The sequence below is a fragment of the Balaenoptera acutorostrata genome, chromosome 16, assembly GCF_949987535.1.
Source record: "Balaenoptera acutorostrata chromosome 16, mBalAcu1.1, whole genome shotgun sequence".
Classification (NCBI taxonomy): Eukaryota; Metazoa; Chordata; class Mammalia; order Artiodactyla; family Balaenopteridae; genus Balaenoptera; species Balaenoptera acutorostrata.
In genome coordinates this window covers 40967645-40984972 of record NC_080079.1, presented here as the reverse complement: position 1 = coordinate 40984972, position 17328 = coordinate 40967645, and the positions used below count along the sequence as shown (strand labels likewise).

Sequence of the window (17328 nt, the reverse complement as noted above, 5' to 3'; positions counted from 1 at the left end):
AGAGGCCGCGATAGTGAGAGGCCCGCGCACCGCGATGAAGAGTGGCCCCTGCTTGCCACAACTAGAGGAAGCCCTCGCAAAGAAACGAAGACCCAACACAGCCATAAATAAATAAATAAATAAATAAAATTAAAAAAATATATATATAAAAAAAAAAAAAAAAAAAAAAGAAAGTTAAGAATAAGATAAAATAGAAGTTTTGATCTTGCATAGAGATGGCTTGACTCTTAAATATTATAACCTCAATAGAAGTATTTTCAATTTGTGGAACATAAAAAAATTTAGTAGGTATTACACATTCTTGTTAAACTTGTGTCCATTTCCAAAAGATGATCAAACACGACAAAACATCTGCAATCCAGATAGCTAAACAGTATTTTTGTGAATTTCAGGTGACTTAGAACTTTGTTTTTTAAAGGCTTACAGGGCATCAGCAGCATCAGCAAGCCTGGGAACTTGTTAGAAATACAAATTATGAGACTCCATCCTTGACCTACAGCATCAGAATATTTACTGCAACAAGAAAGTTTGTTGATTCTTACGTACACTCAAGCTTGGGAAGCATTGACTTAGAAGGTCCAATTGAGTGGGTCACCTAAATCTTTCATATTCAATTCTGTTGGAATCTGTTACTACTGTACTTTGAAAATATTCAAGATCCAATTGTTCATTTGTACTCAGTTTGTAAGGAACTGATGTTGATAATATCTTTGTGGCTTTCAAAGCATAGGTTCCTCAAACCAAAAAAGGGTTTAGCTGCCATTCACTACTACTTATTTTCCTATTAAACAGCTTATGGAATTAATTTGAGACACTTGAGAATGTGATACTATTAGAACAATTATAACAACTATATCAAAATACACTGACCTTTACAGAATATTCTAGGCTCAGTCAGCAATAGGTAGTTACTAGAGTCTAAATGGAACCGGTTTGCAGGGCAGAAGTTGAGACACAGATGTAGAGAACAAATGTATGGACACCAAGGGGGGAAAGCGGTGGGGGGTGGGGGTGGTGGTGGGATGAATTGGGCGATTGGGATTGACATGTATACACTAATGTGTATAAAATGGATGACTAATAAGAACCTGCTGTATAAAAAAATAAATAAAATAAAATTCAAAAATTAAAAAAAAGAGAGTCTAAATGGAACCTTTGTAAAAGAGCTAATAGATCTTTGTGATTAGATTTTGTAATACACACTTTCAGTAATCAATTGTTGTATTCACCAGTATTCATTAAAAAATTTGTTTTTACTTTTTTCAACTTTGAACAATAATTAAAGTATACTAAAATGCACATAAAGTATATAATTTAATTTGTCTTGACACATATATACACCTGTTACTATCCATTTTAAATTAAATATTTTATTTAATATAAGCAAATGTAATAGTAACTCTGTGATGTACACATTACTAAGAGTTCCATTCAAGTTTCATCAATGTGCCAAGGCTAAAATCATGCACTATTTATGATCAGACTGCTTAAATAAAGATTACTATATAATCTTGGTTTAAATATGAAGGGAAAAATCTATGGCCAGGCTTTAGCTTAAGCATTAATACTTAAATGGCCTCCATATGGGTTCATCGAGCTGAGATCCATTTGGACTAAAACACCGATACTATATTGTCTATTATAGTGTCATTTAAGTTGTGAATTTAATCGTGTAGTAGCTTTAGAATTTCTAATTTTATGCAGTTTTTGTGTAATAGTGTGATTATAAGATACTATGGACATTAAAATTATTTTTTACATTAATTATCGTGGAGTAGTATACTGAAATTACCAAGGCAGAAATATATAACTTATTTATCAGAGATAATTTGGATTAAATCACTATATAACTCTAATTAATTAGTTTTACACACAAAAAATTGGGTCTGAATTTTGGTAGGCAATTCTGATTTAAAATTAATTACAATTTAAAAAGATAACCATCGGAGCTGTTAATCAATAGTAGAATCAACAGTTTTTATCCTGTAATGAATATTATTTGCTCACCCAGCCTTGATTTCTCTCGTCCTCCTCCCTAACAGACTCTGATTTTGTTTAGATGTCTGTTCCTCGTCCTACCACCCGGATGCTCCAGAGGAAGCTGGCCCCCAACATGATTAGTCTGTGAGCTATTCCATTTCGCTTGCCAACGACTGGTTCAAAAATGGGGCCAGTGAGATGAAAAATGCTTCACTAGGAACTTGTGGGAAAGTTCTTCCTAACTATTTCCCAGAGCATCTGGTAAGGACTCTCCCTCTTCCTCTGGATTCTGTTGCCCGCAGATGTGAAACTTGTTTATTCAGCTATCAGTTTGAGGATGGAAGAGGGCAGAGCCAACAGGATCCAACGGGGACAAAGCTGGAGCCACTGATGGTCAGCCTGAGGCTGCTCTACCTCTGAATTTTCAATTATGAGACAATTTCCTCACTGTTTTAAAAGTACGTTCGAATCAGATTTTGCTTCGTTCGCATCAAAAATCACTCAACTAGCAAAAATAATTTCCTTAACCAAAAAGTGTAAACATCATTTTATTTATTTATTTTTATAAATATATTTATTTTATTTATTTATTTTTGGCTGCATTGGATCTTTGTTGCTGCACGCGGGCTTTCTCTAGTTGTGGCGAGCAGGGGCTACTCTTCCTTTTGGTGCTCAGGCTTCTCATTGTGGTGGCTTCTCTCATTGCAGAGCACAGGCTCTAGGTGCGTGGGCTTCAGTAGTTGTGGCACGTGGCCTCAGTAGTTGTGGCTCGTGGGCTCTAGAGCACAGGCTCAGTAGTTGTGGCGCACAGGCATGTGGGGTTTTCCCAGACCAGGGCTCGAACCCGTGTGTCCTGCGTTGGCAGGTGGATTCTTAACCACTGCACCACCAGGGAAGCCTACAAATATCATTTAATTGACGCTATTTAAAATCAGAATCCTTGTGTTAAATAGCAAAAGAACAGTAATAGTGTACTGTTTATTATAGTTCAGTTTGTTAAGGTTTTTTTTTTTTTCCTATTAAGCCTAAAGACTTTCTTCCTAAAAGAAGATAGCTCTTAAAATCACATCATTACTAACAGCAGGGACTCAATCCTTGTTAAATATAGATGAATTTAAAACCAATTATAATGTCTGATCTAGAAATCGCTCCTCAAAACTAAAGAATTTAATTCAAGTATTTATTGACCACATTGATTAAAAGCTTTACAGGACACTAAGTTGTTAGTGGTGTCGCTAATGATGTTCTCTACCCTTCAAAATTTTACTATTTATTAGAAGTAAAACCTGTAAAAATGTTGTGCCACATAGGAAAGAGGTATAAGAGTTCCAAGGGGGTCCAGAGAAGAGAGAAATCACTCCCATTTTGAGGAGTAGTAAGAACGTCAAGGAAGACTTCCCAGAGGAGGTGACGTATGAGCTAGGATAGAAAGAGGGTTCCTATAGGTAACAAAAAGAGAGGAGGGCATTCTAGGACAGGCAAAGTCAGTATGTAGGACAAAGAGGTAAGGGAGCACAAGCTGTGCTGGGGAGGATTGAGTCCCCTGGTTTTGCTAGAGGAGAGTGTGTACAGAAAGGAAGAGTGGAAGATGGCCTAAAAAGGGAGGCTACTGTCAGAATATGAAGGACTTTGAATGCCATGCTTGAGGGTATGAAATTCTTCACGTATGAAATGAGATGGAAAACCAAGGAAGGTTTCCAAGGAGTCAGTAGTATGACTAATACACACTACTGACATTTTGGGCTGCATTATTCTTTGTTTTGGGGGCCGTCCTATGCATTGTGGGATGTTTAGCTGCATCCCTGGCTTCTACTCATTAGATTCCAGTAACACCTCCTGCTCCTGCCTGAGCTGTGACAACCACAAATGTCTCCAGACATTGTCAAATGTCCTAGGGGGCAAAATTGCTCCACTGTGAGATTAAGGAGAGATTCCCATGGCAAGGTCACAAGCACCAGTGGCTATATAGTAGACATTGGGTAAGCTCAGCTGAACTAAAACTAATTAATGGAAACTGGGACAATTAGAGGTAGGGTGGGGGCAATATCTCAGATAATAATGAGAGCAGTAGCAATGGAAATAGAAAGAGCCAATAAGGATCTATATAGTGTTAGCTATGTTACTATTTTCCAAAGTATTCCTAAACTTATTTGATCACGGAAATCTACATAACACTCACCAATATCCCACTGAACATATTTTAGGAAATTCTGTGTATAAGACTGAGTTTAAATTTAAAATGAATCATTTTCTACATGTACTCCTATGTTCATAGCAGCACTATTTACAACAGCCAGGACATGGAAACAACCTAAATGTCCATTGACAGATGAATGGATAAAGAAGATGTGGTATATATATATATATATATATATATATATATATATATATACACACACACACACACACACACACACACACACACACAGACACAATGGAATATTACTCTGCCATAAAAAATAATGAAATGGGCTTCCCTGGTGGCACAGTGGTTGAGAATCTGCCTGCCAATGCAGGGGACATGGGTTTGAGCCCTGGTCTGGGAAGATCCCACATGCCGCGGAGCAACTAGGCCCGTGAGCCACAATTACTGAGCCTGCGCGTTTGGAGCCTGTGCTCTGCAACAAGAGAGGCTGCAATAATGAGAGGCCCGTGCACTGTGATGAAGAGCGGCCCCCACTTGCCACAACTAGAGAAAGCCCTCGCACAGAAACGAAGACCCAACACAGCCATAAATAATAAATAAATAAATAAATAAATAAACCCAAAAGTTTAAAAAAAAATAATGAAATGCATTTTTAAAAAAAGAATGAAATAGTGCCACTTGTAGCAACATGGATGGACTTAGAGATTATCATACTAGGTGAAGTAAGTCAAAAAGAGAAAGACAAATACCATATGATATCACTTATATGTGGAATCTAAACCATGACACAAATGAACGTATCTACAGAACAGAAACAAACTCACAGATATAGAGAAGAGACTTGTGGTTGCCAAAGGGGAAGGGCATGGGGGAGAGGAGGACTGAGAGTTTGGGATTAGCAGATGCAAACTATTATATGCAAGATGGATAAACAACAAGGTCCTACCATATAGCACAGGGAACTATATTCAATATCCTGTGATAAACCATAATGGAAAAGAATATGAAAAAGAATATATATATATGTATAACTGAATCACTTTGCTGTACAGCAGAAATTAACACAACACTGTAAATCAACTATACTTCAATAAAATTAAAAAAACCTCTCATAAAATTAATCACTTTCAACTTCAATCCATTAAAAAACAATGAGGCAAAGGTAATATTTTGATAGTCAGCAGCACATTCTTTAATACCCTTAGATCGGAGTGTAATGTGTATTCACTGATTTTATCATTGGTAATTACATCTATCAGTGGGAAGACAATTTCTTTTTTTTTTTTTTTTTTTGGTTCCAACTTGCATGGAACTATACTATTCTTGGTATATGTGGGACAGAATAATACTACGACATGGACTCTCGTCATAGAGCTCACAACAGGGGTGCTACTTGCTGGTGGGTAAAATTCCCAACTTCTAGGAGTTGTGGGTCCATTCCAGCTTCACAGAAGAAACAGGCTTTGAACCAGATCCTGAGAGATGAACAGTGTTAGACCTGGAGGAGAGGGGGTATTAGATTCCGATTCCAAGGTCAACTGAAGGCGCATGAGACCCGTGCAGACTCACAGACCCCACACTCAGAAGTGTCGTGTGCTTGGTTTAATGTTCTGTTATTGTTGTCTTTAAGGTCTTAACTGGGGAAAAAGGGACCCATGGTTTCACTTTGCACTGGGCCCCGCAAGTCACAGAGCCAGTTCTGCCTCATCACCTCTTCTGCTGGTTGTGAGCAGACACTTCTTACACACGGTTTACCTTCCTCGACACCAGAATTCTTCAGCCCACTGTGTTATGCCCTCCTTTGAAGGTGTACTAGTTTACCGTTAATTTACTTACAGAATTCTAGTGCAGGAAGAAATATTTTACTGATCTGTGAGGAAACAAATTAAGCAAACATGTTTCTTAGCAGCTAAAAAATTCACCTTACACTGAGAATGATTATAAACATACTTTGGGGATAACCCTTAAGGGGAAAAAGAGTTGAAAACCATTATGCTTAATTTAAATAAGGTCAGTTGTAGAAAGAAGGCATTCAAAGCGTTTAATATACTAACAATAAATGTACTATCTGGTGATTATTTCTTCTCTTTGAAATAGGAATGAATCATTACAGCTTCCTTTTGCTCCACACACAATGCAAGTGAATTACTGGTTTGAAAAAGGAAAGTAGCAGCTCCCATTTTCTACGGCTGTTGTCTCAGAAACTTGAAATCTGCATTTTGAATTCTGGCCCATAAGGACAAAACTTTAGGGAGCTGGTAATTATCATCAATTGATATATTGATGAATTAGGCCTTCTATACTGTAGGCATTCTTTTTATTTTTTTTTTAACATCTTTATTGGAGTATAATTGCTTTACAATGGTGTGCTAGTTTCTGCTTTATAACAAATTGAATCAGCTATACATATACATATATCCCCATATCCCCTCCCTCTTGCGCCTCCCTCCCACTCTCCCTACCCCACCCCTCTAGGTGGTCACAAAGCACCGAGCTGATCTCCCTGTGCTATGCGGATGCTTCCCACAAGCTATCTATTTTACATTTGGTAGTATATATAAGTCTATGCCACTCTCTCACTTCGTCCCAGCTTACCCTTCCCCCCCCATGTCCTCAAGTACATTCTCTTCATCTGCATGTTTACTCCTGTCCTGACCCCAGGTTTTTTTATAACCATTATTTTTTCTTTTTAGATTCCGTATGTATGTGTTAGCATACGGTATTTGTTTTTCTTTCTAACTTACTTCACTCTGTATGATAGACTCTAGTTCCATCCACCTCATTACAAATAACTCAATTTTGTTTCTTTTTATGGCTGAGTAATATTCCATTGTATATATGTGCCACTTTTTCTTTAAGCATTCATCTGTCAATGGACACTTAGGTTCCTTCCATGTCCTGGCTATTGTAAATAGAGCTGCAATGAACATTGTGGTACATGACTCTTTTTGAATTACAGTTTTCTCAGGGTATATGCCCAATAGTGGGATTGCTGGGTCATATGATAGTTCTATTTTTAGTTTTTTAAGGAACCTCCATACTGTTCTCCGTAGTGGCTGTATCAGTTTACATTCCCACCAACAGTGAAAGAGGGTTCCCTTTTCTCCACACCCTCTCCAGCATTTACTGTTTGTAGATTTTTTGATGATAGCCATTCTGACTGGTGTGAGGTGATACCTCATTGTAGTTTTGATTTGCATTTCTCTAATGATTAGTGATGTTGAGCATCCTTTCATGTGTTTGTTGGCTATCTGTATATCTTCTTTGGAGAAATGTCTATTTAGGTCTTCTGCCCATTTTTGGATTTTTTTTTTTTTTTTTTTTTTTTTGATATTCAGCTGCATGAGCTGCTTGTAAATTTTGGAGATTAATCCTTTGTCCATTGCTTCATTTGCAAATATCTTCTCCCATTCTGAGGGTTGTCTTTTCCTGTGATTTATGTTTTCCTTTGATGTACAAAAGCTTTTAAGTTTCATTAGGTCCCATTTGTTTATTTTTGTTTTTATTGCCATTTCTCAAGGAGGTGGGTCAAAAAGAATCTTGCTGTGATTTATGTCAATGTGTGTTCTTCCTATGTTTTCCTCTAAGAGTTTTATAGTGTCTGGTCTTACATTCAGGTCTTTAATCCATTTTGAGCTATTTTTGTGTATGGTGTTAGGGAATGTTCTAATTTCATTCTTTTACATGTAGTTGTCCAGTTTTCCCAGCACCACTTATTGAAGAGACTGTCTTTTCTCTATTGTATATTCTTGCCTCCTTTATCAAAAATAAGGTGACCATAGGTGTGTGGGTTTATCCCTGGGCTTTCTATCTTGTTCCATTGATCTATATTTCTGTTTTTGTGCCAGTACCATACTGTCTTGATTACTGTAGTTTTGTACTATAGTCTGAAGTCAGGGAGTCTGATTCCTCCAGCTCTGTTTTGTTCCCTCAAGACTGCTTTGGCTATTCGGGGTCTTTTGTGTCTCTATACAAATTTTAAGATTTTTGTTCTAGTTCCATAAAAAATGCCATTGATAATTTGATACGGATTGCACTGAATCTGTAGATTGCTTTGGGTAGTATAGTCATTTTCACAATATTGATTCTTCCGATCCAAGAACATGGTATATGTCTCCATCTGTTGGTATCATCTTTAATTTCTTTCACCAGTGTCTTATAGTTTTCTGCATACAGGTCATTTGTCTCCCTAGGTAGGTTTATTCCTAGGTATTTGATTCTTTTTGCTGCAATGGTAAATGGGAGTGTTTCCTTAATTTCTCATTCAGAATTTTCATCATTAGTGTATAGGAAAGCAAGAGATTTCTGTGCACTGATTTTGTATCCTGCAACTTTGGCAAATTCATTGATTAGCTCTAGTAGTTTTCTGGTGGCATCTTTAGGATTCTCTATGTATAGTATCATGTCATCTGCAAACAGTGACAGTTTTACTTCTTCTTTTCCAATTTGGATTCCTTTTACTTTTTTTCTTCTCTGATTGCCATGGCTAGGACTTCCAAAACTATGTTGAACAATAGTAGTGAGAGTGGACATCCCTATTTTGTTCCTGATCTTAGAGGAAATGCTTTCAGTTTTTCACCATTGAGAATGATGTTTGCTGTGGGTTTGTCATATATGGCCTTTATTATGTTGAGGTAGGTTCCCTCTATGCCCACTTTCTGGAGAGTTTTTATCATAAATGGGTGTTGAATTTTGTCAAAAGCTTTTTCTGCATCTATTGAGATGATCATATGCTTTTTCTTCTTCAATTTGTTAATATGGTGTATCACATTGATTGATTTGCATATATTGAAGAATCCTTGCATCCCTGGGATAAATCCCACTTGATCATGGCGTATGATCTTTTTAATGTGTTGTTGGATTCTGTTTGCTAGTACTTTGTTGAGGATTTTTGCATCTGTATTCATCAGTGATATTGCTCTGTAATTTTCTTTTTTTGTAGTATCTTTGTCTGGTTTTGGTATCAGGGTGATGGTGGCCTCGTAGAATGCGTTTGGGAGTGCTCTTTCCCCTGCAATTTTTGGGAAGAGTTTGAGAAGGATGGGTGTTAGCTCTTCTCTAAATGTTTGATAGAATTCACCTGTGAAGCCATCTGGTCCTGGACTTTTGTTTGTTGGAAGATTTTTAATCACAGGTTCAATTTCATTACTTGTGATTGGTCTGTTCATATTTTCTATTTCTTCCTGGTTCAGTCTTGGAAGGTTATACCTTTCTAAGAATTTGTCCATTTCTTCCAGGTTTTCCATTTTATGGCATAGAGTTGTTGGTAGTACTCTCTTAGGATGCTTTGTATTTCTGTGGTGTCTGTTGTAACTTTCCTTTTTCATTTCTAATTTTATTGATTTGAGTCCTCTCCCTCTTTTTCTTGATGAGGCTGGCTAATGGTTTATCAATTTTGTTTATCTTCTCAAAGAAGCAGCTTTTAGTTTTATTGATCTTTGCTATTGTTTTCTTTGTTTCTATTTCATTTATTTCTGCTCTGATCACTATGATTTCTTTCCTTCTGCTAACTTTGGGTTTTGTTTGTTCTTCTTTCTCTAGTTCCTTTAGGTGTAAGGTTAGATTGTTTATTTGAGATTTTTCTTGTTTCTTGAGGTAGGCTTGTATTGCTATAAACTTCCCCCTTAGAACTGCTTTTGCTGCATCCCATAGGTTTTGGATTGTCTTGTTTTCATTGTCATTTGTCTCTAGGTATTTTTTGATTTCCTCTTTGATTTCTTCAGTGATCTCTTGGTTATTTAGTAACGTATTGTTTAGCCTACATGTGTTTGTGTTTTTTACGTTTTTTCTCCTGTAATTCATTTGTAATCTCATAGCATTGTGGTCAGAAAAGATACTTGATATGATTTCAATTTTCTTAAATTTACTGAGGCTTGATTTGTGACCCAAGGTGTGATCTATCCTGGAGAATGTTCTGTGCGCACTTGAGAAGAAAGTGTATTCTGTTGCTTTTGGATGGAATGCCCTATAAATATCAATTAAGTCTATCTTGTTTAATGTATCATTTAAAGCTTGTGTTTCCTTATTTTTTTTTTCATTTTGGATGATCTGTCCATTGGTGAAACTAGGGTGTTAAAGTTTCCTACTATTATTGTGTTTCCGTTGATTTCCCCTTTTATGGCTGTTAGCATTTGCCTTATGTATTGAGGTGTTCCTATGTTGGGTGCATAAATATTTACAATTGTTATATCTTCTTCTTGGATTGACCCCTTGATCATTATGTAGTGTCGTTCTTTGTCTCTTGTAATAGGCTTTATTTTAAAGTCTATTTTGTCTGTTATGAGAATTGGTACTCCAGCTTTCTTTTGATTTCCATTTGCATGGAATATCTTTTTCCATCCCCTCACTTTCAGTCTGTATGTGTCCCTAGGTCTGAAGTGGTCTCTGGTAGACAGCATATATACAGGTCTTGTTTTTTATCCATTCAGCCAGTCTATGTCTTTTGGTTGGAGCATTTAATCCATTTACATTTAAGGTAGTTATCGATATGTATGTTCCCATTACCATTTTCTTAATTGTTTTGGGTTTGTTATTGTAGGTCTTTTCCTTCTCTTGTGTTTCCTGCCCAGAGAAGCTCGTTTAGCATTTGTTGTAAAGCTGGTTTTGTGGTGCTGAATTCTCTTAGCTTTTGCTTGTCTGTAAAGGTTTTAATTTCTCCGTCGAAACTGAATGAGATCCTTGCTGGGTAGAGTAATCTTGGTTGTAGGTTTTTCCCTTTCATCACTCTAAATATGTCCTGCCACTCCCTTCTGGCTTGCAGAGTTTCTGCTGAAAGATCAGCTGTTAACCTTATGGGGATCCCCTTGTATGTTATTTATTGTTTTTCCCTTGCTGCTTTCAATATTTTTTCTTTGTATTTAATTTTTGATAGTGTGATTAATATGTGTCTTGGCATGTTTCTCCTTGGATTTATCCCGTATGGGACTCTCTGGGCTTCCTGGACTTGACTATTTCCTTTCCCATATTAGGGAAGTTTTCAACTCTAATCTCTTCAAATATTTTCTCAGTCCCTTTCTTTTTCTCTTCTTCTTCTGGGACGCCTGTAAGTCGAATGTTGGTGTGTTTAATGTCGTCCCAGGGGTCTCTGAGACTGTCCTCAATTCTTTTCATTCTTTTTTCTTTATTCTGCTCTGTGGTAGTTATTTCCACTATTTTATCTTTCAGGTCACTTATCTGTTCTTCTGCCTCAGTTATTCTGCTATTGATTCCTTCTAGAGAATTTTTAATTTCATTTATTGTGTTGTTCATCATTCTTTGTTTGCTCTTTAGTTCTTCTAGGTCCTTGTTAAACGTTTCTTGTATTTTCTCCATTCTATTTCCAAGATTTTGGATCATCTTTACTATCATTACTTTGAATTCTTTTTCAGGTAGACTGCCTATTTCCTCTTCATTTGTTTGGTCTAATGGGTTTTTACCTTGCTCCTTCATCTGCTGTGTGTTTCTCTGTCTTCTCATTTTGCTTAACTTACTCTGTTTGGGGTCTCCTTTTCACTGGCTTCAGGTTCGTAGTTCCCATTGTTTTTGGTGTCTGCCCCCAGTGGCTAAGGTTGGTTCAGTGGGTTGTGTAGGCTTCCTGGTGGAGGGGACTGGTGCCTGTGTTCTGGTAGATAAGGCTGGATCTTGTCTTTCTGTTGGGCAGTACCACGTCCTGTGGAGTGTTTTGTGGTGTCTGTGACCTTATTATGATTTTAGGCAGCCTCTCTGCTAATGGGTGGGCTTGCGTTCCTTTCTTGATGGTTGTTTGGCATAGGGTGTCCAGCACTGTAGCTTGCTGGTCGTTGAGTGGATCTGGTTCTTAGCGTTGAGATGGAGATCTCTGGGAGAGCTTTTGCTCTTTTATATTATGTGGATCCGGGAGGTCTCTGGTGGACCAATATCCTCAACTCGGCTCTCCCACCTCAAAGGCACAGACCTGACACCTGGCCAGAGCACCAAGCCCCTGTCAGCCACACGACTCAGAAGAAAAGGGTGAAAGCAAGAAAGCAAGAAAGCAAGGAAGGAAGGAAGGAAGGAAGGAAAGGAAGGAAGGAAGGAAGGAAGGAAGGAAGGAAGAAAGAAAGAAAGAAAGAAAGAAAGAAAGAAAGAAAGAATAAAATAAAATAAAATAAAGCTATTAAAATAAAAAATAAAAATTATTAAAAATAAAAATAAGAAAAAATTAAAATTAAAAAAAAGAAGGAAAGAAGAGAGCAACCAAACCAAAAAACGAATCCATCAATGATAGCAAGCACTAAAAAGTATACTAAAAACAAACAAAAAAACAAAAAAGAAAACAGACAGACAGAGCCCTAGGACTGTAGGCATTCTTGCTGGTGGATATAATTTAAGGAAAATATAATAAGAAAATATGTCTATTGGAATAGACTTCCTGCATGTAACATTGTTAATGCCTAGAAATGCTCTATTTTTCTTCTTTCTCAACAACTTTAATTAATTAATTAATTAATTTATTTATTTTAGGAGAGTATGGGCTAGAAATCAAAGTGACATACTTTTCTATAATTGAATAGTGAATCTCACTGAAAGAAACTCTTATTTGATAAAGTAGAGGTCACTTGGCAGTTCAAGGAATACACTCAAGAAAAAGTATTTATAGGGCAAATTGACATTTTCAGCCACTTAAGTCCAGCAGGATAGAATTATTATCAGAAAAAAAAAACCCAACCTAGTACCAACTGCTTTCTTTCTATTCACAGAGAAGCTGTGAGGATAAATGAGTGCTATTTCAAGGAATAAAATGGGAAAATAAAAATTAATATATTATTACCATTGTATTAAATGAAGGACATATTCTTTAGATAAATTCTTATCACTTGATTATGATTTTCAACCAGTTTAGGCAATATAGAGTGCCACCTGATCCAGCACCATAGCTTACATTCAGAGTTAATAGTCTGTTGAAAATAAATTGTTTCATTAAAAAATTATAATTTTCTTTGAAGTCTACTTGGGCAGGGGTTGGAGATAGAGATGTGCACATCTCATTTCATTGCCAAGACTGTAAACTTTCTGAGTACTAGATTTATGTATGATTCATCCTGTATCCCCCAGAGTTCTTAGAATTGGGTCTTAGTTCAGAGGAGACACTCGATAAATATTTATTGCATAATAAATGATAGACATTAGTAAGAGATTACATAGTTTTAAAATGATCTTGGTAGATTTAAAAACATTACATATAAACATGTAACCAGAAAATGTGATTTGTCAAAATATAACCTAAAAGGAAAATGATTTTTATTACTGAGAAGGATAATTTCATAACAAAGTGAAAAGTGGTTGAAAATAAAACATGGACTTTCAAATCTGGAATATGTACATCATATGAAAACATACCACACAATAGATCACTATGGCAAGTAATTATAAATGATTGACTCGGTTAGGGAAACATTGGGGTGGTTTCATATAATGTTGGAAAATATTAAGCAATTAAATATGTAAGTTGCAGCAGAAGTTAAATACATCCTTTAAAATGGATTGAATTTTTTTTTTTTTTTACTATCAAGAGTTCTTTTTTTCTGGAGACCAAATAACTTAAAAATCAACAATGATAAAATGTTAGAATTACAGTGAGCTCCTTTGGAAGTTGGCAACGTTTTCAGTTTATATTAGAGTATAATATTATCAAATAATTTGATAGTCATTGAAAAATTGATTTGGAGAAATGTTACTAGTCATTAATAGCCCTACCCTCCTTTTCACATGACTAACTGGTGACACAGAAGTGATAAGCGGTCAAGTCAAGTTCACTTGGCTCTTCAGTGGCTGAGCCATGAATAGCCTTGCTCTCCTCCTATATCCTGAACAGTCACCTCTTGCCTTCCCTAGTCCCTGAAAATACTCATCTCTTTCCTTTATGTCTTCAATGGCTTCTTTTCTGTTGAGTCATCCCCATTAGAACACAAACGTGTTCCAGGCTCTCCTGTCGTAAATAACTCTCCCTTGACCCTACATTCCATTTTAACCATGACCCCATTTTTATATTCTACAGTGAAACTTAAAGAGTTTTCTGTTTAATCACTGTCTGCACTTTCTATCTCCCTCCTTCTATGCCTCAATTTCCTCATCTGTAAAAATGAACATATTAGTACTTACTGTATGGGTTATCTTAAAGATTAGGTATATTAATATATGCAAAGGGCTTAGAAAAGTGCCTAAAACATAATAAAGGCTCAATAAATATTAGCTAGTATTATAACTATTACCAACATCATCATCTTTGTATTTCTACTCTAAGAACCTTGCTAAATTAAGTACATTTACTAACAGAATCTTTAGCATGCAAGAAACATTATAGTGGGATAATAATAATCAAAATGTAATGGAATAATAAAAATAATTTTTGAGTACTCTATATTTGGTAGACCTTTGTGCTAAGAGCAATGCTGTTCCCATTTTTTCTTCCCAGCTGGTTGCCTATGGGTATTGCTAACTTCATTTTATAGATGAGGAAACAAAGACACATAGAGGTTATAACCCTTACCATTTGAGCAAGGGTAATTTCATAGGCAGGGGAAATGATTTCTTAGCAACACAAAGACTTGAAAGCTTGATGTTAGTATTTCTGTGAATCAGGTGAAATGTTTCTTCTGTCCAGATATCTCATCATTTTATGAAGTCACTTGACATCCCAGAATTCTTCCAATTCATTCATCCCTAGGGATTTATACAGGCAGTTCCAAAATGGATACACAGGGGGCTCAGGAATGGGTACCTAGAGAGCTTGGGAACTTGTCTTAAAGCTGGGTTTTCATAAAGGTTTATGAAATGGATACAATGTCAGATCTCTTTAACCAAGATTGGGGTAAGGTGTAGAGGAGACCTGAGTGCACCCAGTCATTGCTTGGAATAGGTAGCTATTGGACACTACAATTAAAAGGAAGCTCAGGGGTCAACCAATCTAAAATGTACTTTGCAGATATTGAAACAAAACAAAACAAAAAACAGAGAGAAAGTACATTCCCCAAGGTCACAGAGCTGATAATTAGTATATGCAGGAACAGATTCGGCCTCCTCATTCTACCCAAAGGTGGAAAGGAAAAATACGGGCTTATTAAAACAGCAATGAATACTATATTGGAGGCTGACAGAGGTGAGTTCAAGTACGGTATTTGATCCTAACAAACCTCCCAGGGATGTGGGTAATTTTGTCTCCATTTTATTGATGAAGAATGGTGTCAGAAAATGTTAACTGTAACTTATACAGAACAATACATTATTTCATTTGGCAGAGCTAAGAGTTTTATTCAGGTGTCTTGGACCCGAAAGTCTTCTTTCTGTAAACACCCTTCAATTCCATTTCACCAGGCTTCACATTCATTTTTTTCTTATTCTGATCCCACAATAACTCACTAGCTTGCCACCCAACAGAATATCCATCTTATCAGTGTTCAGATAGCAGATGGATACTGTGGGGTGCAAAAACCACCTAGAAAAAGAAATTTACAAATTGCTAATAACTAAAGGTTCTCTTGAATTAACCTTTCCAAAAGTTTTTGCTGTAAATAGGGGCACTTCTTAACAGCAAAAAAATGAGTCTCTTGTGGCAGAATTTCATTGAATCATGTGGGATGGTAGAAAAGATAATTTAGGGAAGTGGACACATATATATACTTTGAAAAATTTCACACAGGCATCTATTTTGTCCATCTCTTCTTAGGCTGGTCTTGTAGTCATGATCAACCTGCATTTAATTTATTAAACTTATTAAATTATTTATTTTTCAATTTAAACTGTTTTTATTTTTTAAGAAGTACTTGGACATACAAAGTTCAAGCCTAAAACAAGAGAAAGTAATTATATGTATAAAGTGCTCCCCTCATCCTTTTCCCCCTCTAACAGATCTGCTCTTCAGAGGTAACCACTTCTGAACAGCTTACTATGTATCTTTCCATAAATGTTTATGTATATAAGTATAAAAGTTTACGTATACAAGTATATATTCATATGCTTTTATTGACATCAGTGGTACCCTGCTCTAGAAACAACTATATAAAGCTTTTTTTTTTCACTCAGCAAGATAATGATGATGATGAAGACATCAAAAATATAAAGGAAAAGGAGAAAGAAAAGAATGAAGAGGAGGAGCCAGAAGCAGAGGAGGATGGAAAGAGCTAGCCTATGAACTTTACCATGCACCAGGCATAATTTTTGGTTAATCCTCACAACCATCAGGGGTGTATGTTAGTATAACACTTATTTTACAGATTAAGAAACAATATAAAAACATTAAGTACCTTGCTCAAATTTGTACTAATAGTGCCAGGATTAAAGTCTGGTGGTCTGGTTCCACAGCCCATGTTTTTAACCAACGAACTGTATACTAAACTTTGGAGATTTCCATAGCAGCACATCCAGATCTGCCTCATTCTTTCCAGTGGCTGAATAGGATGCATTCTACTGCTACACATTATTATTTTACCAGGCTCCTAGTGATGGACATTCATTCCCCCAGCCCCACACTCACCCTCACAAGGCTTTTAGAAAATCATAATATTTGAAAGTTCAGGCATTGGGTAATTGATTTTACCCATATTACACAAATTTAGATGAAGAATTTGCTAAATGTGTTTTAATTTTTCTAAATAAACTGAATAATTTGCTTCAATTGCCTAACTTCTTAGTTATAGATATCCTGATCCAACTTTTCTTAAGTATCTTTAATGGTAGAAAGCCTAATAGACAATACTCAGTAATACTAATCTTGATATTGATTTATGTGAAACTCCATGTTCATAGCTTATCAGGTGCTCAGAAAACTCTGAAGGGAAAATAATCAGTACTTGTTTTGCTTTTGTTTTTGTTTTGCCTATTATCTAGTGCTTTTTATATTGCAATGCCCATCAAAACAGGTTTTTGCAAGAACACCATGACATGGCTATTATCAGTTAATCAGACTCCAAAAAATTAAGATTTCACACTCTAATTAGAAAAATGGTGACTAATTCGTCAGTAGATTCCGGTTTGCTAATATATTCACATCATTATTAAGCTACTGTGTATTCTTCAGTAAATAAAACTATTTCTAGAAATGATTTTCAGAAGAAATTGAATTCAAAAGATTGCACATTTTACACAGTTCAAATGAGATATATACAATTTTAAACGTATAAAATGCAATTGCAAAATGTTTTACTATGGCCAGAAACACTGTACCTAACTACCAAATGTTTCATGGTTGCTAGTGAATACCCCTGCAA

The 17328-nt window shown here is 36.1% G+C and overlaps 1 protein-coding gene across 2 annotated transcripts in view; it reads right to left on the bottom strand.

The window, feature by feature from the left end:
• PRKG1 (protein kinase cGMP-dependent 1) overlaps positions 1-17328 on the bottom strand; it is a 1261642-nt gene that overhangs the window by 600127 nt on the left and 644187 nt on the right. The gene's annotated exons all lie outside the window — the stretch shown is intronic.